This window comes from Quercus robur, chromosome 5, assembly GCF_932294415.1.
Source record: "Quercus robur chromosome 5, dhQueRobu3.1, whole genome shotgun sequence".
NCBI classification, from domain to species: domain Eukaryota; kingdom Viridiplantae; phylum Streptophyta; class Magnoliopsida; order Fagales; family Fagaceae; genus Quercus; species Quercus robur.
In genome coordinates this window covers 58,854,554-58,878,814 of record NC_065538.1, presented here as the reverse complement: position 1 = coordinate 58,878,814, position 24,261 = coordinate 58,854,554, and the positions used below count along the sequence as shown (strand labels likewise).

Below are 24,261 nucleotides of genomic sequence, written 5' to 3'. Positions count from 1 at the left end.
TCAGGCTTTAAACCTTTAGGTTTTTTCTTCTATTTTTTTGTAGAAACCTCAATTTCGTAAAGGGGATTCCGGCAATAGAAAGAGTATTTTTAATCAATATGAAAAATATTTTCTAAAAAAATCAAACCCAATTTTTTTTATATAGATATTCAACTTTAATATATATACACAGATTAGTTAAAATTTATATTATAAAAAAAAAAAAAAAAAAAAAAAAAAAAAAAAAAAAAACTCCCCTTCAGAAAAAATATAGTCTCAAATATCAGTTAAAACAAACAATAAAATAAATAACAAAAAATAATATTAAAAATTTACCTTAGGTTATATGACATAAGCCTATATTGTAAGATTGTTGATTTTATCAAAATTACAAAATTATGATAGACAAATGAATAATTTAAAAAATGTAATGAAATTTAATTTCTTTTCAATTTTTTTCAAACTTTTAGTAATAGATAATTAAAGTAGTAATTTACCTATTAGAACATTGGAAATAGAACTTCATATAAAGTAGAAATATCATAATAATTTTCATGTATTTATTATTTTGTGAGGGCTCTGTAATTATACATGTATGCAAATTTTTTTTTGGGGGGGGGGGGGGGGGAGAAAAACACATGTATGGAATTTGATCATTAAGGTAAAATTATTAATTGTGTTTGTACATAGAATTATCTATTCTATCGTTTATAGTATTTTATTTTGTATTTCTAAGAATGAAATTTTATATATATATATATATATATATGAGAGAGAGAGAGAGAGATCATGACAGATAATAAACTTTCCAAAAAGTTAAAAGTTTTGAATGTTAATTGATTTATTGTTCGTAATACGAATTTAAATGCTTCAAAAAGAAATAAAAAAGAAAAATATGCACTTTTTTATTATTCAGTCTCCCTCCTTACCAATAAGGCAATACAAAAGAGGCCAGATAACAAAAAGATAATGTCTTAGCCAAATTGATGGATATTTAGTAGATGACAACCCCTTGGGGATGTTACCAGATTTTCAATTTGAAGTTACAAACATGTTGTCCTGGAAACAAACTAGATAGACTTTTGATTGTCTATCCTTGATGTAGTGGAATAAATCATGAAAACTAATGCATAAATAACTATTGGAATGAGGAAAGAGAGAGAGAGAGAGAGAGACAATTGACCAGATTAGTAGTCATAGTAAATAATAAGTTTTATATAAATAAACAACCAAAAATTCTTGCTGCATCAAAAGTAGATAGAAATGATAACAGAATGATTTATACTATGCTATTACTAATGAAATAGTTATACTATTTCCTAATGAAACAATAGGTATCAGTAGTCTATACAAGACCCTATAAAATACTATTGCAAATTAAATTTGTCATATCCAGAAAATATCAAAATATAAATAATAATTATCATATTGATTCTTTAGTAAGCATTATAATTTTTCCAAATTCCAACGGATTCAACAAGTTTCTGTTTATTATCTTTATAGATACCAATTATTATGTTATTTTCATCAAGTTTAGTTGGAATAAGCTTTGCAACAAAAAAATTATACAAATATTATATCTATTTTTTTTTTTTTTTGGTCGTCCATGTTCTTACAGATATTGTTATGTTTATCGTAATTTTTATTTTTATTGTTGTCGATATAACCAAAAAAAAATAATAGTTTGTTGCTGATATTTTAAAACCTTTTTTGTAGAAAAATATTTAATACTACCCTAAACAAAAAAAGAAGATAACATTGTAACATTTTATGCATGCATAACTCGCTATAAATAGCCTTCCACAAAATAGTGACCCCAGTAAAAAAAATACCAATATTTTTTGAAAATAATTTTGATAACTTTTTTTTCACGCAATTATGGTCTAAAATAATTGGCAATTGAAAAAGGTCTTTGGTGGATTATTTCTAGTACGTAGATTGTATTGAAAAAATAAATAAATAAAAAGAAGATGGGACATAATGGCATAACACTCTTTGAAAAATTTGGACCCAACATGACTATACAGTCTATAGTTCATTTAGTTTAGCCTTAGAAATAAGGTCAATTTACATTCTGAAATAATGATGAAAGATTATATATGTTCTGTGAAACGTTTTTTATTTGCTTGATCTTGAATTTATTATTATTTTCTAGACAATTGGAGTGTTGCCATATTTTGTTTTATCATTAGTATTTTACTATCCAATGTACGTAATACTAAATTTTTTGGGTTTCATGAAGCCTGACTTGCAGCAACTTCAAAAGTATCATGCAAAAATAAATTTTACGTTCTCTTCTATTTGATATAATTGGAGATTCCTATCGTTAGTCATATTTTAAAAATTCTTTTAATCTCATATTTTAATACAAAACAATAAAAATAATATATATATATATATATATATTAAAAAAAAATCACCTTTTTAACACCCATTGTTTTCACATAATTCACCTTTGGTTATTTCTCTTTTTTCTCTTTTGGAGAGTATAATTTGGTGAATATTGTCAAGTGAAGAGAAAACATAAGGATAGAGTTTATAACAAAATCTTTAAAGGGACTATGGTGAGCTTGGTTAGAAGATTAACTACCAATTTTGCCAATAGGTGTTGTCACTTGGTTCTTTCTATTCTACTCAACCTTGGTTCATAAACATAATAATAATAAGAATAACTTGAAGAAACAACAATTTTTTTATATCTTATTTCAATTATTTGAATAATTATAATATAGATATTATATCAAGAAAACATACACACACAAAATTTAATAATTATTTTAATTGTTTTGTTTAAAAGAACTCTTTGTAATTTGAACTCGTTGAGAATTGATAAAATAATTATTATGTATAAACATTAGAAAAATAAAATTTTAGAATTTGGTGAATTTGTTTAAAAAAAAAAAAAAACACTACATAAAAAAATAAAGAATAAACATAACAATATTTGGCTTCTTTTTTGGAACGTGCATGTGATTTGCTACAATGTTCTGTAGTGCCTGTATAGGGTGTTGATGCCTTGAATACAAAGTTTAAGTATCAAAATAAATCTTTTAGTTCGATGGTGACCCACCAACCAAGCTCCCTCATAAATCTTATCTGTAATTCAATTAAGAAAAGTAAAATAATTGAAATATGAATTGGATTAACAGATTAGTCATGTTGGTTTCATGCTAAACTCATTTGTTGTCCGGCCTACTATGTCATCTGGCATATGATGGCACAACCCACATCAAAACCATCTAAAGTCCAACTAGTATATGCAAGATATAACCCATAAAAATTAAAAAAGTTAATTTAAGATTCATTATCAATCACATTTAATTTTATAAATTCCAAATATTTACCAGAATATTGGCAAAATATCCATAAATCCGAGAAGAAAGGTCTATAACAGCCACATAATTTTAACAAAGACAGAAAATGATAAAAGGATAACTAATAATGCAGGATATTTACAATCTGGATTGTATACCAGATAGATGTGGGAAGCTAATTGGCCTATAGAATATAAGTTGATCCCAAAACACAGAAAAACAGAAGAAGAAAGGTGCGGCAAAATATATATATATATATATATTTTTTTTTTTTTTTGATAACACCATATTCTGATTTGATTCCACATGTCATCCTTGGCTTGGAGAGAAGGGTACATTTTTAGCAAAGAATGTGTGATTAGGCAGCAATGAGAAAAGGTAGGCCCTTTAATCGTTGTGTAATTTCTTAATCCTCTAATCCTTGTGTAATTTCTGAATCCTCTAATCCTTTCATCTGCTCAGCAAGGCAATAAGGAAATAATTATTACTAGGCTAGCAAGAATCAGACATGTCTACATTCATGTATAATCACACATACCTAGTAATAAGTGCCACGACGACATGTTTAAAATTATTTCAAGACGAAGCTGAAATGAGATGAAATGTTTTGTTGCATTCTTTAGACCTATAAGACGTCATTTCTATGAGTGATTATGGTAATAAAATTAAGTGAAAACAAAGCTTCAATTATATTCTGTTCCCATTCAGCTAATAAAACAAAAATGCTCATGTTTCTGGAGAAAATTGGAAGGAAAAAGAGTCTTTTGATCTGTAATTAGAATATGATCTTACAGCATTGATATAAGCTCGAGTTGAAAAGGACCATACAGTTGAATTGACTTCCTAACAATGCCCAGTCCACTTTAAGTTTTAATTAGCCCTTGTCTCAGCGCATCCTAATTGAAATTTTAAATAATAAAGTTTAGCTGCCATATAAGATAATCTGGACTGCAAATCATACAAGAAAGTGAGACAAGAGAACCACAAATTACCTGAAGCCTTTTTCTTTTTCCCTATGACAGTTGACACCGATTGATAAAAATAATGCAGGTAAGAAAGACAATAAACCAATACCAGACCATCCAAATAAAGATCATTTTCCTGTAGGATTAAGAAAGTAAAGTTGTGATAGAGTTCTATGCTCCTGAGAAATGAATACTCCAAATCCTGCAAAGGAGAGGTCAAGATGTCTAATTCTCTCCAGAGTAACCAAAATAGCTTGGAATGCCCTCACCAATAAAATAATTAACTCAATTTATTTAGTAGTTTTAGCTCCACTAAAAAAGGATTAATCTTTCAACATAACGGCAATCTATATTCATCATTCATCAGCAGAATATTAATTTATAGGTGGAGCTCAACTCGATTTCCACTTACGTGTCACTCAGATTCCAATCCCTCTTCAGCAATCTTGAACAGACAAAGACAAGAGCCTATTTAAAGGACTTGTAAGAACTTTGAAACTTAGAAGGGCACATTTTTCTTTCTCATTGCAAGTTAGATTGGAGCACCTTTGCATGGGTTGGAATTGTAGGGTATTACAAAGAAAACTATACCAAGAGAAACACAACAATTATGAAAGATACAGATATGATGAAGCAATAAGGAAGAATTGTGTTCAAAAGAACCTTTACATGTTTAATAGCAGGCAACAACATATGCGTATGGATAATCAGGTTTTTAGCCAAAACCAGCTATTGATGGTTTGCTCACAAATAATGTTTCATGTACTACAATCTTTCTTGAAATTGCGAGAAAGTATTCCACTAGACACTATTCAGCTTGACTTGCAAGTTGCAAATTTCATGTTCATTTTCAATATGATGTTTGAGAAATTGTCCACCTAAATAGGGAACCAAAAATGTGTTAAACTTGCATATGGCCAATCCCAATTAAGTTTCCAAAAATGTGTTAAACCCATGAACTCAACAAAAGCACTGCTGAAACTCAAGATAAACATTTGTTTAAAGTAACAGAAACAAAGCCTAGGAGTAATTTCAAGGTATAGCATACTACTTTTGTTTTTTGATAAGTAGGTATGGTATACTACTTTTATTGAATCCATTGCTTGTACAAACTAAAGTTTGATTTTACAATATTAATCTACAGGGATTAAATGAAACTACGAATTGGATTGCCTTTGTTGTCCATAGGAAGAAATACCATATTCATATATGCTAGTGGAGTGTATTAACTAACACATGTTACAGACACCATCAAAACATTGATTAACATTATCACATGACATTTGCACTAAAATATGAAGAATCTTACAACATTTACTAACAATGAAACAACACCCCTAAAACTATCCCCCATGTGATCTAGGAATTGAAAGTAGATAATTCTCCATTGCTTGTTCAATAGTAAAGGACAGCATACACCCAAAAAACCAACCACAAAGCCAATTGCAATGCTCACATAGAACCAATCCACTTCAAGTCCAAGAGTACCTTTACTCCCTATGTTTTCATTGTTGGGTTTTACACCATTTGTAGTACAATTATCAGTAAGTGGTGGTCCACAGAGTTTGTTTCCAATAAAACTGGATGCCTCAAAACTCTGTAACAGGGTGCCTAAAGGGATTTTCCCAATCAAATTGTTGTTTGACAAGTTCGAATGATTTTAAAATGTCAAACTTGACATGCTTGAGGGAATTTGACCTATAAGTTGGTTCATAGAGAAATCAATAGATTCCAATGAACCCATAGTACCTATATTCACAGGAATACTTCCAATCTAGAGATTATATGACAAATTCAATGACTGTAATTCTTAGAGATTGGTCACTTCTTCTAGAATCTCTCCTGATAAGCTGTTCTTGGAAAAGTCAATACTTTTTACTAGTTGAAGAATGGTACTACACTCAAGAATTTTTCCCTTTATCACAAGCAATGCATTTTCAAGAGGGAAAGATTCACCATACGAATAAATTGGGGGGTAAAAATCCATATTGAGATATGAATTACTTTTTGTGGCCATGGCACTAAAATTTTTAACGCATCTTGGTATGCTTCCAAATAATTTTTTATGGTAAAGGTCAAAAATCTGAAGTTATAGCACAAAGTCCTTTCAGAATGTGACCATGAAAATTATTTGAGCAAAGGTTGAGAGTCGTCAAGCTTAAAAGCCTATGTCATATCCATGAAGGGATGGATCCAACAAACTCATTTTCACTAAGATCAATAATAACCAATTCTATACAATTTTTCAAAGATGATGGCAATTTGTTTGAGAGTTTGTTGTTGTGTAGGTGCAAAGACTTGAGAAGAGTCAACGGTCCAATGGATGTTGGAATGTTGTCGGTGAAATTGTTGTTTCCTAAATTTATGGTCTCCAACTTGTGCCATATCGTCCAACAATCATGTATTTTTCCTGATAAAAGATTTTTTCCGTGTTTTTGGGCTCATTCATCTTGTAACACGAACTTGTGAATTAAGAAAATACTGTTTTTTTAATACCAAACTTGTGAATTAAGAAAATAATGTTTACATAAAAGAGAGTCTTACTCTTACATATTAGAAGAACCAAACTGTTTATACAGAAGAGACAGAAAAATAAAAACTAGCATATATTGCAAGGCTTCATCAGATGCACTTCTTCCAAAGTCGGTGTGTTTCCCATGCTTTCACATTCATTTCTTCTTCACTTAAGTCTCTCGTTTCTAGAACTAAAAAACTAATGAAGGCTTCCATGGCTACAGCATGCATGGCGAAAAGGAGAACTACATATTCTTTGTAGAGACATAAGGAAGGCGCTGCAAAGTAGGCCATTGAGAACAAGAGTAACAGAAATTATCAATGTCAAAGTAGATCCTATAGAATTAGCTCTCCGAGGTAAATGAACACAAAACCATCCTAGGGGTCCACTGATCACTACATATCCACCCACATAAAAAAACAAAGCCACAAAAATGACAATAGCAACATCCACTCCTAGGTACACCACATTATAATCATCCATTCAAAGTAGACCAAATATCATAAATAATGTCAAAATCATCATAGATGCAAAAGTACGTAGCACTACCAATCGTTTGTATCGACCAAGCAAGACTCCACCCACAATCACCATAATGAAATAAGCATATGCAACTCCAATGGATAAAACAAAATAAGCAGAGATAGACACACTAACAAAATTCAAAAAGACAGGGGAGAAGAAGTTTAGGGCAAAAACTCCATTCAATTGCATGAACATTTCCCGAACACATGCAATGAATAAATATGGTAGATATTGGACTCTAAAGGGATCAACCAAGGAACCATAAATTCCCTCACTCTCTAATACCAATTTGTCAAATTCAGCAACAATTAGTCTACCTCTAGTCTTTTTGAACGCATTTTTAGCTTTTCCAATGTCTTTCATCCCAATAAAATAATGTAGACTTTCAAGAGCAGTAGCAAATAACATCAAGGATGCAAGAGCTAAAGCTCCTGAAAGTCTAGAACACAACCTAAGCCCCGAATTGGACGATGCCACTAATAATTCATAGTTGACGCTATAGCAATTCCCAAATTATAGGAATTGTGAAAAATGATGGCTAGTAAGTTTGTATAATCACTTAGAGCGAATTCTGAAATATATACTGGAAGAACCTACAATAGAATGTAATAGTTTACATACATCAAACATGGAGCAGATTCATACACAAGCATTATATATTTAAAATTTTAAATAAAAATTAATATCTATTGAATACATCCTACCCCAATCCACAAATAATCCGACCAATGAAGAGGATAGGTAGATTCTTAATTGTTGAGAGTACGGATCCCACTAATACGAGTCCAAATCCAATATAGACAACCAACCATCTACCATATAACTTGGAGAAGAGACAAGAAGGTAGTATTGCTACAGCGGTGGCAAGGTAGAGGCACGCAATGAAAGCGTTAATATTATTGTCATAAAATGAACAATAATTGGTTGTCTTTGTCATTAGCATTTCTCAGTAAACACCAAAAAGTGTTAGTGATTCCCTAATGTTAACAACATTTCCTAGAACCAAAATAGCAAATATTAACCCATTGCGCGGATAAGCCCAGCCTCTTCAAGTAGTTCAACGATACACGTTGATTGCGCGGATAAGCTTTCTTTCCTTCTAATGAAGGCAAGCTGTTAGTCAAGAGGTTAGTTACTAATTCTTCGTTCATAGGTACTCCCTTGCTCCACCTTTTCGCCTAGTCACTCTCTCACCTTATAGCTAGGAGTGTTCAATAAGAGTTGTGAGTGACTCTTTTAGAGAACAAGCTGTCAAGAGTGAAGTCAACAGAGTCAGTATCAACACCTAAAGTTGGCAATCACTCTCTGTCCAAAGTTAGGAGTTCCGTTACTAGTCATTGACTCAGAGTCGGGAAGGACAGTGTTACCATCCCTCGTTAATATTTGCTATTTTGGTTCCAGGAAATGTTGTTAACGAATCACTAACAATTTTGGTGTTTACCGAGAAATGCTAATGACAAAGACAACCAATTATTGTTCATTTTATGACAATAATATTAACGCTTTCATTGTGTGACTCTACCTTACTGCCACTATAGCAATACTACCTTCTTTTATCTTCTCCAAGTTATATGATAGATGGTTGGTTGTCTATATTGGATTTGGACTCGTACTGGTGGAATCCGTACTCTCAACAATTAAGAATCTACCTATCCTCTTCATTGGTCGGATTATCTGTGGTACTGGGGAAGGATGTATTCTACAGGTATAAATTTTTATTCCAAAATTTAAAATTTAAAATATATAATGCTTGTGAATGAATCTACTCCATGTTTGATGTATGTAAACTATTACATTCTATTGCAGGTTTTTCCAGTATATATTTTAGAATATGCTCCAAGTGATTATGCAAACTTGCTAGCCACCATTTTTCACCATTCCTACAATTTGGGATTTGCTATAGCGTCAACCATGAATTATTTAGTGGCACCGTCCAATTCGGGGCTTAGGTTGTGTTCTGGACTTTCAAGAGCTTTAGTTCTTGCATCCTTAATGCTATTTGCTACTGCTCCTAAAAGTCCACATTATTTTATTGAGATGAAAGACATTGAAAGAGCTAAAAATGCGTTCAAAAAGACTAGAGGTAGACTAATTGTTGCTGAATTTGACAATTTGGTATAAGAGAGTGAGGGAATTTATGGTTCCTTAGTTGATCCCTTTAGAGTCCAATATGTACCATATCTATTCATTGTATGTGTTCGGGAAATGTTCATGCAATCGATTGGAGTTTTTACCCTAAACTTCTTCTCCCTTGTCTTTTTGAATTTTGTTAGTGTGTCTACCTCTACTGATTTTGTTTTATCCATTGGAGTTGCATATGCTTATTTCATTATGGTGATTATGGGTGGAGTCTTGGTTGGTCGATACAAACGACGGGTAATGCTACGTACTTTTGCATCTGTGATGCTCTTCACATTATTTATGATATTTGGTCTACTTCGAATTGATGATTATAATGTGGTGTACCTAGAAGTGGATGTTGCTATTGTCATTTCTGTGGCTTTGTTTTTTTATGTGGGTGGATACGCAGTGATCAGTGGACCCCTAGGATGGTTTTGTGTTCCTTTACCTCAGAGAGCTAATTCTGTAGGATCTACTTTGACATTGATAATTTCTATGTTACTCTTTTCTCAATGGCCTACTTTTCAACGCCTTCTATATTTCTCTACAAGGAATATGTAGTTCTACTTTTCGCCATGCATGTTGTAGCCATGGAAGCCTTCATTAGTTTTTTAGTTCCAGAAATGAGAGACTTGAGTGAAGAAGAAATGAATGTGAAAGCATGGGGAACACACCGACTTTGGAAGAAGTGCATCTAATGAAGCCTTGCTATATATGCTAGTTTTTATTTTTCTGTCTCTTCTGTATAAACAGTTTGGTTCTTCTAATATGTAAGAGTAAGACTCTTTTATGCAAACACTATTTTCTTAATTCACAAGTTTGGTATTAATATTAGTCTCTGTCATTTTATTTCTTCATGCAAGTCTGTTGAGGTGTCAATGTTAATGCATGTACTGCAAACTTATTTACACTTTGGCTGAATTGTTGACATGTAACAGGAAATTTATTAGGTAGTATTGGAGTATACTCCCTCTCTCTCACATGATTGTCTCTGTTGACACCAGGCATGATCTCTGTATGCAAAAATTGAATGCCCTTTGCTACTCCTATAGCAGCAGCAATATGTTGTGTCCAAGTAAGAGTGTTCAAAATGTCCCACAAAGATCCAGCTCCTTGGTGTGCCATTTGGTACATATTCAAAGAAAAAAAAATTCTGCTGATCCTTGAATCATCCAAGTAACACTCAAGCAGCGTCCCAAAGCACTGACCAAATGGCGATGCCCTGAGTTTTAATATCAGCTCTATATGATACATAAAATTTCGAGTGTTGTGGCTTCTTTTCATTTTTAGGCGTCTAAAAGCTACAATAGAACCATACTTTAGCCGGCCTCTATACATCTGTCAATGAGAACCTTCACCCAAGGAAGCAGATGTGTCAAAGTTGTTTGTAGCCTCCTCAAGCTCTTCATAGAGCTGTATTTAGTTATTTTTAAATCACAGGAGCCCTCAACTATTCAATGCAAACTTCATAAACCAGAATTTGTTGTTCAAAGGCTCAAAGAAAGGTGAGTTCAGGGTCAGTTTTAAGTCCTACTAGCAACTTTATGGTGTAGGTGGGAGCCAAACTCTTAATCCAACCCTAAAAGTATACCCTTTAAAGAAGATGAGAGTTCTCTTTTTCTATTTACATAGAGAAAATTAGATCTTTTCTTGCGTGCCGGTAACAGGTTGATAAGGGGTTTAATGGTGATTGATAGAGTAATGGATGCTACATGAGCATATGAAGATGAGAAAATTTGTTATGTCACATGTAAAAAAATATAGCAACTGATACAATAATAGACTTCGTTTGCAGGATTGGATCCGAAAATCACAAGAAGGATACAAACAGTCAGACTTGGCTAGCCAATGCAATTAAAGGTGAAAGACAAAAAAAATTCAATCTCTTTCCGCATGACATGCTTGTTTTTAGTTTTCGATTTTTATGATTTTTTGTTTTGTTTTCTAACTCCATGTTCACTTTATCATCTCTTTTTGTTGACTATGTGCATTATCAATTAGTAATATGGTTTCTTCCTTTCTTTGTAGGTATAAGATTTATATTGAAGGTTCTGCCTGTTCTGTTAGTGAAAAATACATTCTTGCTTTTGATTCTATTAGCTTACTTGTGAAGCCCCACTACTATGATTTCTTCACAAGAAGTTTGATGCCAATGCACCACTACTAGCCTGTAAGGAATGATGACAAGTGCAAATCTATTAAGTTCGCAATTGCCCGGGGCAATTGCCACAAGCAAAAGGTAATATCATCAAAATTGGTGTGGAGATTCCAAGTCGCCAGAGAGCACAGCAGTGCCAGATCTGGATCTCAATGCCTCTACCCTCTGCCCTCAACGCCAACCCTGTTCATGGTGCCTCGATGGTCTCACCGTCAATCAACTTGGAGGGAGATAATCCCAATGTAGCAGTAAGTGCGACAATGGATAGTGGCTTCCAAGCATGGGTTGATCAGAGAGGCAGTGATCTGTAGGGGGACGGGGGTCAAAAATCAACTCCATTGGATGGGGACTTCAGTGTAGGGATGTTGGCGAGGCTGATGGGGCCTAGGAAGGTTGTCTTTCCATCTCAACAACATCAGGGTGCTACCCAAAATCAATCTTCTCCTCTGTAGGGTCTGGGTAGCGAGAAGATCTTCTATTTTGGGGAGAGAGAATTCCACGGAGGTATTAGGTGAGAAGGGAGAAAAATGGAGCAATACGTCAAGCCATTTGGATAGGGATGAGCTAGCATAGGTTGGGGATGAGCTGGCACAAGATGGGTCTGAACACTTTCTGCTTCAGTGGAAGCACAGTGAAGCAAATCCTAGTGGTTTGTGTCACGGGGAGGAAGAGAGTGGCTTGTTGGAGTGTTCACCTTTATCTAAATGGGATCCCAATGAACAAAAGGAGTTGGATGTGATCCAGGAAGTTGATGAGGGAGTGTTTCGAGGGCTAGAGATGAAAAATTCGAAATGGGCATGTAGCCTGACACTACAAAAAAATGGGGCTATCCCAGCATTTTCAAAATCATTGGGATAGCCCCAGATTGCGCTGGAATAAGGTCAAAATTCCAAGCCCAGCGTTTTTTTTCCCGGTGCTTCAAACCGCCGTACAATGACAATCGGTATAGGATCGCTGGACTTGTACCAACACTTTTCAGACCCTATTCCGACATTTTTACTTGTGTCAGGACAGCCTTATGGAAATATGAATTTAACCTATGCTAGCGCTTTCAAAAGCGCTGGCATAGGCAATACCTCTTCCAGCGTTCTCAAAAGCGCTGGTATAAGTCTTGAATGAATATAATTTAAAGGCGCTAGTATAGGGCATATGACCATACCCTATGCCAAACCCTATTCCAACGGTTTTCAAAGCACCGGGATAGGTCATTTTTTTTATAAAAAAAAAAAAAATAATTAATTTTTTTAGCAGCTGTAATATGTACCTACAATACATATTTTCCAATACCTATTTTATAGCAACTATAATGAACCACAATTCATATTTTGCAATAGCAAATACAATACCAAATTAAACCAAGAAACTAAATATATTTAATTACACCATGTCAATAATTACCTCCCAAATGTCTAGAATGTCATACACAAAATAATACATCCCAAGAGTCTAGAATGTTATGAGGCGCACCTACACTATGATTTCACCATTGCACATTGAGTTTCAAAAATGTAAGTCACAAAACAAACAACACTCCTAATAGAAAATACTCCACCTTCTCTCTCCATGCAAGCCACCCGCTTGCTCCCAAACAACAACCCACCACAACATACTATATGTATTTACTTAAGACAAAATATGAGAAATTGACAACAAATTGAACAACAATATGTCAACATTCACAACACTCCCAATATAAAATACACCACCTTTTCCCTTCATGCAAGCCACCTGCTTGCTCCAAAACAACCCACCACAACATTAATGTAGAATTGATACCTGAAACAAAATCAAATGGTAATGAAGAGAGGTCCGAGTGAGATTGAGAGAGAGGCCCTTTTGTTCCTGAAAGAAAACAACAAAATATAAAAACCCCATGAAGCAAATCCCTCAAAAAAAAAAATCCAATTAAACCCAAAATCGAAACCCTAAACCAAAAATCAAAACAAAATAATTTTAAAAACTTAGGGCCTGTTTGGTAGGCCATTTCAAGCAATTTTTAGAGCATTTTAAACACACTAACACACATTTCCACACTTTTTCACCAACACGTATATCAAAAACACCCGAACAACATTACTCAAACTCCTCCACCAAACACCCCCTTACTGTTAGGAGGTCTGGGCTTCATCGGCAGCAGCACGGTGAGGAGGATCAAAAATACGTCATCTATCTTTTGATAGTAGCGCAGATTTTGCAAGGATACCTGCAACATGGGAAAGGAAAGTAAGTTTAAGGACAACAGTTTTAAGTGGGTGTATTTATTATTCCTAGTTCTCTCTATTTTTCTTTTTCGTGGTTGTTTATTCTATATGCAAATTCTTAGTGACTTACCTCAATATGTTTGAAATGGTCTCAATAATATTAGATTTTATGGAGAACTAGAATACCCAAAGGAACACACGGGTAGTATGCAAAGCCTTAAGAGGCAGAGAATAAGACAGGCTGACTTTTTGTCTTTTTAGAGATCTCCCAAGTTGATAGGCCTTCATGTATAAGTATTTCACTTATTATGGTCCCTTGGTAAGACTAACTTTTCAAAAGAAGGAAAGGGCAGTGAATAAGATCCTCTCTTTTTTTCCTTTTTTTTACTGACTTCCCTTATAAATCTTACCAAGAGAATCAATAGGGATCTTCATGCAGAAAAATCCCACTATCAATCAGAATTCAGAACAGACCAAAAGAAAAAATAACAAGAAAATTAAATGCTGAAAGAAAAAGGAAAGAAAGATGTGAACAACTCAAGTCAGGTAAGTAGTTGATGCCTTTCTCTAAGTACATTTGAGAATGGAACTATCAACTATCAACTATGGGAGATTCATCTGTATCTCATTTTATAATCACTTGCAAATAGTAAACGTGTCTTAATAAAATAATGACATTAAAATCATTTGACAGTCTCTTCCAAGATTTGGTTTGCAAATTTTCCCCTCTTATGTTTATTTTAAGCCTACTTGTGACTGCCATTTGCATGTGCAATTAGGAAATAAAGTACTTAAAAACTGTGTTAAAAGTTAATTTTCCCATTGAAAGAGTAAAAGGGATTAAGTTGATTAGGCAAAGACAGTAAGAAATATGGAGGCCTTTTTGTGTGGGGGCTAAGTTTACAACTAGACCAGCATTATATCTATATTTTAATGTGAAATGTCTACCTAGGATAATCTTAAGGTCGTGTAATTTATTAAAGAAAACCGCTACTAAATTAAATCAGGACAAAGCAAAATGATGGCATACCCACTTTACAATATTCACAGCACATATATTGGTTACTGTCAGGTCAAATTTGCAACACAAAAGGATAATGATTTAACATAAGAGAGAAAAGAAGAAGCAGTGCACTCACTTGAAAAGGATACTTTTGAATATTTGCATGTAGAGCATACAATAAAAATATATTACTCCTATCTCTCCAATTAAAACAATGTAGACGAGTTAATGGTAATGTGATATAATAGCATTTAGCCCTATTACATGGGATTAGAGATTTAGAGTTCAGATCCCCTTGGTATACTAAGAAAAAAAATGGGAATTAAAAAAAAAAATAGAAAAAATATATAAAAGTCAAACTTCTGATGCATAAAATAATTCTCTTAGTTCCTTATTCAGCAAATAAATAAACAAAAATTCTCTAAGTTCCTCAACATAAAATGTACTTTATAAGCACAAGCATAAATACTTTGTTTTGGTAAGCACTAACATAAAATGCCAAAGCATATTATATCACACATGCATGAGAAGTGAAACTCAACTTGATACACATACATATGTTTAAAAGCAAAAAGTGATTTACTTCAAATTGCATGTAAGTCAGTTCAATTTGTTTTTAAAATAAATAAATAAAGTTGCATTAATTGGCAATTTGTAGTGAAATTTCACCAAATAGCTTGGAATAAGAATCTCAAGTTATCCCTTCGAACCCACCCCAAAAAATATGTCAAGTCATTTATATCTATCTTTGAATTTTAGGTCATCGGTATTATCCTATATATGGAGACCTTGATTTTCGCATCTTATATTGAACCCTACACCAACATGCATGACACTGTAATATTCGATTCTTACGTCAAGTTAACATGCAATACTATAAAAAAGAAAACAAAACAAGATGCTTCGTAAGTTTCATGGAAATATGGTATCAATTAAAACCTTTTTATGCATATGCATTCATCGTTAATCTTGAGGTGAAAGGGTTGAGAATTTACCCGATGTGAAATATTACTTTGTTCTGCAAGTACTAGATGCTGTCAAGAGTCAAAAGGTAGCTAACAAAGTGCTTAGGAAATCTAGACTACAAAAGTGTATACTGTACAGCCCATTTTCTGTGGTACACAAGACTAGGAATGTAAAAATAATAATAATAATAATGATACCAATAATTACTAAATTTTTATTAAATAAATTGAATTACATAGGAAGAGACACTAATCAATGGACAAGTGGTACAATTAGACCAAAAAAGGAACCATGCGTTTAAAATAAAAGTTTCTTTTCAGTACATCAACAAAAAATAAAAAGTTATATAATTTTCTATCAATCAGTTCTTTGATTTGAATATCAAACTCATCCTAGTCATCCACATCTTCTTTTTTTTAATACATCATGGGCTTGACTCTAATAGAGATTCATGACATTTGAATCTTTTAAATTTACACTACAAAAATGAAGGTTTCTCAACTTTAATTTCAAAGGGCCTTCACTAAAATTTTCTTCAAAAATTTTATAAATCAAATGAGATGAATCTAAAGCCATGATTGTTTTAAAATGACTTTGAAATTCACTACACTTTGTTGGCGTGAAGATTAAATTCCTCTAATCATAACTTTAAGAGGGTCGATAAACCTTTTATCAATCTAGGCGGGTGATAATTTTAGAGCATATAAGCGTAAAATTTTAATTGACAACATTAAAAACTTAGAAGCTAATATGAAATATAACATAAACTTTGATTTTTTTTATTTTCCTAAGAAATAAGCATATATTCCTTTATCAATGAAAACATAGTGCTTGGTGGACTGGAAACAAGGGTTGTGTCAATAGTCATTAGTCAATGCAAATTGGAAAATCACTTCTCTATTCAAATTGAAATATATTCAAAAGTCATAAGATATCGATCATTCTAATTCTAAATCTATGATGACCACAAGGCATATGCTATACACCAATGCGCAATTGGGGACCCCTTTTTCTACCTTTTGTTTTTTTTCTGGTACCTGATCAAAGCCAGGTAGGCAACCACAGCTGAAGTTGTTTTTGTCATTTCCACTTTAACAAATTCTCTCCTATGTTTTTTCTTAAGTTAATTGGAAGTTTGATGATCCCACCCAATTACATTCCTAAGCTTGTATTAGCCTTTCAAATCCTATAGGGCCAGAAGTGACCTCAACACCTCAAAGTTTTCCCCTAGTAAATGCAGCTCATATCCACTTAATAATTACGGGTTAGGAAACTGAAAGACCCAATAAAAAAATGATGTTCACCATGTCCAAAGCCCAACCTAGTTGGGCCCATAAGACTACACTTCAGCCTAAATTCCCTATTATGATTAGGCCCAAACCTAAACCTAATAAATACAAAGATCTATTGTAGTTCTAGCAGTTGGGCCAGAACAAGTTGGACCAACCAGGCCCAGCACCGAGCAAAGTTAGTAACGTTGTACTGTTTGTAGCGCGGTGAGTTTGGGCTTTTATGTTTGTTTTTTGACTAAGTTGGGGTTTAAGTCAAGTACTTACATAGGAACATGACATGATAATCTGTTGACCACCTCCTCATGATAATCTGTTGATTTTGGATTGGTGTTGTATGTGTAAAAGAAATGGAGAATCTGTTGACCACCTCCTCATCCATTGCTCTATTGCTTTTGATTTATGGTCTATCATGTTTACTCTGTTTGGCATTCATTGGGTTATGCTGAAAACAATGGTGGATCTGTTGGCTTGTTGGCAAGGAAAATTGGGGAGGCATCAGAATTCAGCTATTTGGATGGCTGTGCCCCATTGTTTGATGTGGTGCATTTGGGGGGAGAGGAATAACCAGCATTTTGCGGATTTAGAGAGATCAATTGCAGATCTTAAACTCTTCTTCCTTAAGACTCTTCTAGATTGGGTTACAGTGTTTGACTTTCGTTCTTTTTCTTCACTCCATGGTTTCACGGACTTTTGTACTTTATGCACTTGATTTGTATATGTCCTTGATATTTGTCCTTGATGTATACTTCCTATATACTCAAGTGACACCCCTCTTCTTTTTAATATATTCTAATTACTTATCAAAAAAAAACATGACATGATAATCAATTAGTTAATATTTACTTTAGATATATTTCATATATTGTTTTATGCTTGCTAGGCCTTCAACAACTAATAACCATCAAAATTTCTAAAAAAAAAAAACAGCGAAGTACAATGATACCTATAAGACAATGTTTAAAGTACAATAACTTATTATCAAACTATTAACAAAAACCAGAATCTTCTTAAAAAAAATAATAAAAAAATCTTAAATCTTCTAAAAAATAAAATCTTAACAATAATTTATACGTTATAACAGTAAATAAAATGCATCGCATACTAACCAAACCATACTCATTAAAACCCATCAGCCATCACATACTCACACTTCAATAATAATAACAAAAAATCCTAAAAAAATAATAATAACAAAAAAAAATATTAAAACCAATCAAGATTGAATTATTGAAGACAAAATTTCACCAAGATTGTTGACGGTCAGACAAGGTAGGACTAAGAGGATTTACCAAGATACTATCTGTGAAAAGCAAAAATATTCAGTTTCAAAAAGGGAGGCACTGACTTTATCATCTAAAAAGGCTTTAAAAATAAAGGTGTGGGAAATCATGGAATATAGAGGAAGAAATCATTAATTCATTGGTTGCAAGGTTAATCAAAATACACTTCCAGGTAGCCAACTGCTTCCAGGAAAAGGAAACTTTTGGCTAGGGATGGATAGATACAACAAGAATTACAACATGTCTTGCAATTCATGTCCATCAAACTAGAGGTGAAGACCCCAAGTCTGTATAGCATTCCGTTCACTAAATATGTTCATGGCACACATTCCAAATGACTTTCACTTGTACACGTTGCATCATGGCACACATTCCAAATGACTTTCACTTGTCATCCACCAAGTGACATATTGGTCATTTTTATGGATCCAGATCCTCCGCTATTGTTGAAATAATCAGCTTGTAAGAGGCAACACACACACACATAGTCACACAGAGCATAAATGGAAATTTTCAGGGAAAAAAAAATGAAATGAAAAATGAGGATAAAACAGTGAGTTCAAATATTCTGTACCACTTTTTGTATACCACTTTATGTTCCATCAATCACTACTTGCCATATTTTCATTTTACTTTCCTTATAAAATAACTAAAGTTTAAAATGAAAAAAGCAATCATACACATGGTAAGTAATGATTGGTGGAATATAAAATGGTACACAAAAAGTGGTACAGAGGATTTGCATTCTAAAACAGTAAGCCTCCACCTGATATTGGGAAGTAGGAAGCAGAGGAAAACAACAAAAATCACTTAACAAAGAAAACCATTTCCTTGTATTTCCTTTCCACAACCTTTTGGGCGACATCAAATAAAGCAGAGAGTCCATGATCATCACACGTGTGAGTATTGACTATCATATCTATATCCCATGGGCTTTAACAATAGCTATTCATCAATTAAATGGCTTATGGTTTAAGGAACAAAGAATTTGACAAAAAGAAAAAAGCAAACCTTTTCGAATTTTTGCTAGCTTCTATTGTGAAACCTGCAACACACAAAGCACAGAAACTGAAAAAAAAACAGAGTATATTATATTAAGTAGCACATGTGAGGGAATTGTACATAAATTCCTAACAAAAAAAAGAAGGAAAAAAATACATATATGAAACCTGAAAAGAAGAAATAACAATTAAAAGTAAGATGAACCTGCTCTGGATAGCCATCTCTAATAGCATAATGGCGGGCCATTATTCCTGCAAGAGAAGTAAATTCTGTGACAACCACAGTAGCAAGATCTGACATAGCAAGTGATGCAGCAACCTGAAGAACTTGAAGCATATCTTCATCAATTTGCAGAGCCGAACTTACTTTGGTAACCATATTCTGAATGCAAGTCATCTTGTCCAGCATTGTTCCTAATTTCTCCTATTGTATTTCAAGTTATCAAGCTGTAAGAGCTATTAGAGAAGGGAACAGTGTCAATTCATCATCAATCAGATATAATTCCAGCACTATCAAAAATCACTTTTGATCTTAAAGTTTCCCCCACCCCCTTTTCTTTCAGGGGAAAAAAATCCACTATGAGTACTACAAGCTAAAAGAGTTTTTTCAATTATTATATAAAAGAAACACTGTTAAAAAACAGTTACATGCTGAACTTTCTAATTCAAAGAAGACAACAGCGAAATTCTCTAATTCCCAAACATATCATCTCTCCTTTCTCATGGATTAAAAAAAGAAAGAAATAACCTACATGGACATATCCACACACATGAGAAGGGATAAAATATTAATATGTTCTTCAAAGCAACGAAATTTAACAAATTTAGTAATTTTCTTAAGTCACCTTCTCCATTGGCTCATTGGATATGCTTATGCTCTAATTTCGCTCAGTCTACCAATAACAGTAGCATATAATCCATGCCTACATTTTGATTAGCTCCTTTTAACTCCACGCAAACCATGTGTAAGTAACTTTTAAACTCCAACAACAACGGCCACAATAATGAAACTCCAAAAGGCCACTTATCCCATCTTTCACCAGACCAAATTAACACACCCTATTTATAAGCCTCACAACTCAAGCTCAAAGCTTTACAGACAGCACTCACCACCGCCACACCCTAGAAGAAAAAATCAAAAACCCATCACCAAATGACACTTCCTCATCGATTCCAAGCCTAAAAAGCTATATTGGGTTGCTGGGAAAAACTAAAAAATACAATGAATCCTAAATACAAAGAATAGGAACAAAATTGAAAACTTTATAATGCAAAAAATAAAAAATAAAACAAGGGTTATAGAGGGAGATGGGGTGCATTGGAAATTACCTTATGAGTAGAATCAGATGGAGAGCGAGAAGAATTATCATCAGAGACCGAAACTCATTGAATTCTCCTCGACTGAAACGAATAACAAAAATTCAAATTATAAAAACCAAGAACACCACCAATCATAAAAAGAAACTAATCAAACCACTAATGGTTAATGGGTCTGATCAAAATTTTGATTTTGAAGTTAAAGACAGTGATATTGATCCAAATTAAGCATAATCAATGGCTTGAAACCCCCCCCCCCAAAAAAAAAAAGGAAAATGCAAACGAATTCACAGTGTGAACATGGAGATCTAACAAAGTGATGGTAGAGTTGAAATTTCAATTCAATACAGTGTTTGAAATCGTAGACAAGTGGAAAACCCAAAGTGAAATAAAGGGTAAAAATGAAATCTTGAAAATGGGAAAAAGAAACGAAAAGAAAAGATTAGAAAGATGATTGATTTACCAGTGAGATAAAGAATTATAGTCCAAAGGAGAGAGAGAGAAATGAGAAGAAAGGGTGTTTGGTTAGAAGGAAAATGAGTGGAGAGGGAAAGGGGAGAATGGCTGCTGTTAAAGTGAGAGACAAATGCTGAAAAATAACGCTCTCACTATGGGTCGAACCTAGGCCAAATGGTGGGAATGCGTGTGTCCTTGCCACTAGGATACCTCAAACTTCTTGAAACATGGGTTTCTAGGAATCACTTTTAATATGTATTAATCATAATTATGAAATATATATATATATATATATTAAATTTATTGATAAAGCATTAACACAAGTCCCATAAAAGCCTAAAAAAATTGACCAGAAAAATTATTTTGTTTTCCTTGAGGATGAAGTCAATACCAGAAAGCCCAAAGCTAGAGATTAAAGAAAAATGTATGTGTTTGTGTTTAGATGTATGCATAACTAAAGAGAGAACATGCATATGAAAGATGTCCAAAGAAACAGTCCACTAGATAGAAATTATCAGGTATAAGCTAAACAAGACCAATGTTCATGGTTAAAGAATATCTTATAAATGACAAGGTGATGGATATCAAAGAATTTTGTACATTAATAAATATTCTCTAAAAAATTGAAAAGAAATAAAATCAATCTCCATTTGTTTTAGGAGAAAACTAATAAAAGCAACAAAAAAATAAAATTTAGTATTAATTTAGTTTGTTGTTTTAAAACTTATTTCAACTAAACTAATTATTTTTTTCATAAACTCAGGTTAGTGAAAGTTTGTTGTTTTCTCAGCTCCCACAAAATCATATATCTAAGATCAGGATCTCTATATCTCTTCTTCCTTTTTTTCCCCCTCAATTCTCTAGCAATCAGATAGATCTTGAATTTACTGGACCCTATTATTGCTTGTTTAACTGTAGATCAATCTACTCAATAATAACAAAGTCCACAACTCCAGATGGAATTTTCCCACTTATTGACAGTTTAGTGAAAGAAATTCCTCAAATCCAAGATTGTGATTAAGGGTCTGTTTGGATAGAACTTATTTTGCTGAAACTGAAAACTGAAAACACTGTAGCAAAATAATTTTTAAATGTGTGAATAGTATTGTGGGACTCAATTTTAATGAAAAAGTTACTCAAAAGTGAGATTTGTGGGTCCCGTATACTGTTCACGGGACCCACAGAACTAATAAAAAGACTGAGAAGTCAACAATTAGCGGCTACTGTTCACATGAACAGTAGCCGTTGTTCCCTAAATGAGTGCGCAGCAGCAGGAAAAAAAAAAAAAAAAAAAAGGTGAAGAAACGTAAACGCAAACGCAAAAAGCTGGATCCAAACCCAGCCTAAATAAACTTTGACTTGTTAGCTTTCAAAAGTCAAACATTGTGTCAGTTATTAAACTGTACCAAATAAACAAATGGAAGCGTGAACCACACAAATAATTACACAATCTTAGTGTAATTTATGACCAACCACCAAACAGACCACTAAATTCAACCAGACAACCACTTACTGAAAATACAAACCATTTCAAAATGAAAAAGATGAGTATAATAACCTTGGATGAGTTATCTCGAGGCTCTGGTCGTGCTGCATAAGCCCGTGATGTTACCTACAAGCACAATCACATGTATACAAAATCAATCAAACTAAAACACAATATGACTAAAACAATTCCAGTATGACAACAATAGTTCTAAAGCTGAAAATTAATAAAAGAGAAACTATGACTAAGGATAAACTAATTAAAAAATAACATGTATTAAGCACAAAATTCAAGTATTTATTAGAGAGAGAGACCTATAACATCACAGGAAGACCTGGGCATCACAATTCCAGTATTGGGCCTCACACAGTACTTCTTTGGATTTGTAGTCTTCACCTATATATCAAACAAACCCATATCCAAATTTTCACACAAATCAATATTACAAAAACCCAGAACACAAATAACAAAAAAAACCCACTTCAAAAACCACAAAAGGTGTTCAACAAATTGGAAATTTGAAAGTGAATTATGAAGTAGTATTAGTGTAGTACCTTGAAAGCCACATAGTTATCGGTCTTATTCAACAGTTGCAAAGAGCATGAGATCTGCTTCCTCGGCTCAACTTTTTAATAACAATTATTATTATTTTTGTTCATGAAACAAAAACAAAAGGAAACAATTAGAAGCAAAGAAAACAAAAGCACGGATCTGAAAGCAGAAAAAAATAAAAAATAAAAAATTTCTACTTTATGAAAGCAAAAATAAAGAGAGGAAAAAAAAGGAAAATTTGAATTCTTTGCCGTCATCGCAAAATTTTCTGAGTGACCAAACATAGCATCATTGAAATATAAAATAAAATTAAAAACAAAATACACATGGTCACATTAACCTTGAGTTTCGTGTACTTATCGTAGAGCTTCGAATAAAGAGCTTCCATCTGCAAAAATTAATAAAGCAAAATAAGAATTACAGAATTTAGGTAAAAATAATATAAAATAAAAAAGCAATCTTTAATTTCTGAACGTGTAGGAAGCAAACAACAAAATTTTCATACACATTTGCAATAGAAAGGGGACCAATGTGAAGAGAGCACTTTTTCAAGTTCGAATTCGAACTGGTCAGGTTGGCTAAACTAAACAACAGGGAAAGGGGACCAATGTGCGAAACCCAGAAAAATCTAGGGCTTAAATTTGTCAAAAATCAAAATAAATAGAGAGAGACAGAGTAAATTTGGGTCTTCGAGGGCTTACCTTCTTCATCATAGACTACGTTTTTGCCCATTGTTGGAGAAGAAAATTAGGGCAAAGAAAGAAAATGAGAAAAATAAAAAAAAGACAGATGAAAAGAGAGAACGGCTGGTGTTGAAGTGAGAGACAAATGCTGAAAAATAGGGTTAGCAGGGTTATAAAGCAAACCTAAAACGACGTAGTTTTGGTAATAAGAAAAAAAACAAAAAACCAAAAAACAAAAAAAGGCTCTCACTATGGGTCGGATGGTAGGAATGCGCGTGACCTTGCCGCTAGGATACCTTGAACTTTTTGATATAATTTGTACAATTAGGTTTATGAACATATTTTATAAATAAATATTTCATAAATAATAATATTTAATATTTTCTTGATTAATAAGATTGAATATAATACTTCAAATTAATAAAATATAATTTAACCGTACAAATT

General features: G+C 33.1%; 1 long non-coding RNA gene across 18 annotated transcripts; it reads right to left on the bottom strand.

Annotated features, from left to right (window-relative positions):
* Positions 1-3,266: 3,266 nt before the first annotated feature.
* On the bottom strand, positions 3,267-23,951 carry LOC126726465 (uncharacterized). 18 transcript variants are annotated; one of them, XR_007655917.1, is made up of 16 exons: positions 23,833-23,951; positions 23,472-23,519; positions 23,134-23,204; positions 22,894-22,975; positions 22,652-22,705; positions 20,650-20,721; positions 19,688-19,776; positions 19,526-19,572; positions 19,331-19,387; positions 13,684-13,780; positions 13,354-13,419; positions 4,671-7,050; positions 4,286-4,460; positions 4,086-4,189; positions 3,832-3,918; positions 3,267-3,747 (listed from the first exon to the last, which is right to left on the bottom strand). It is a non-coding gene; the product is annotated as an uncharacterized LOC126726465 (long non-coding RNA). The 18 variants fall into 18 exon arrangements; XR_007655928.1 differs by having other exon boundaries at positions 4,286-4,394; XR_007655920.1 differs by having other exon boundaries at positions 4,286-7,050; positions 13,624-13,780.
* Positions 23,952-24,261: the final 310 nt, after the last annotated feature.